General features: G+C 54.2%; 1 protein-coding gene across 1 annotated transcript in view; it reads left to right on the top strand.

The window, feature by feature from the left end:
• The window catches only part of RNF24 (ring finger protein 24), a 27,688-nt gene that overhangs the window by 25,833 nt on the left and 1,182 nt on the right, over positions 1–673 (top strand). The gene's annotated exons all lie outside the window — the stretch shown is intronic.

Here is a 673-nt window from a genome sequence, read left to right as displayed (position 1 = left end):
GTCGAGAGGGGATCCGAGCGTCGAGGGGGGATCCGAGCATCGAGAAGGGATCCGAGCGTCGGGGAGGGATCCTCACCACCAGCAACAGGCAAATACCGAGGTTTTGCCCTTCTTCTCCCCTCCCCTGACATGCTTTGACATGCAACCGATTTCCAGGGACCAGAACGCGCAGGGAGTGAAAAGTAACCAAGGATGGGCCGAGGGGTGGTTTAATGAGCTTCTAAAAATCAACTGGAAGGACTCGTTTACACCCGTTCCACCGGCACGGTCTCGATGGAAGAATGAGACAGAGAGAAGAGTTTCGAGTATATAAAAATAACTGTAATATTTTATTACAAGAAGGAAAAAAAAAATTTTACAAAAAAAATACACAAAACACATCAGGGGCTTCGGTGTCGGACATCAGAGCAGAGAGGAACTACCCAAAATCCACAGAAAAAAGGAGTTACACGCGCAGAACGAACACCGGGAAGCCCGCGGGAGGCCGCTCCCAGGGACGCCGGCCTGGCACCCGCGCCGGCGCCTCAGGGCTGGGACTTCTTGCCCCCGGGGCTGCTGCGGAGGCTTCTCGGCTGGGCCGAGGTTCCTCAGCTCCCTTCCACGTAACAGGATCATTTCAAGGTCGCTTCCTCCGTCAGCCTTCGGCTCCCGAAGGCTACCCCTACTAAAAAAA

The sequence above is a fragment of the Pygoscelis adeliae genome, unplaced genomic scaffold (genome assembly GCF_000699105.1).
Source record: "Pygoscelis adeliae isolate BGI_AS28 unplaced genomic scaffold, ASM69910v1 Scaffold209, whole genome shotgun sequence".
NCBI lineage: Eukaryota > Metazoa > Chordata > Aves > Sphenisciformes > Spheniscidae > Pygoscelis > Pygoscelis adeliae.
Note: the sequence above shows the minus strand (reverse complement) of the source record. Positions and strands in the feature narration are given on the sequence as shown.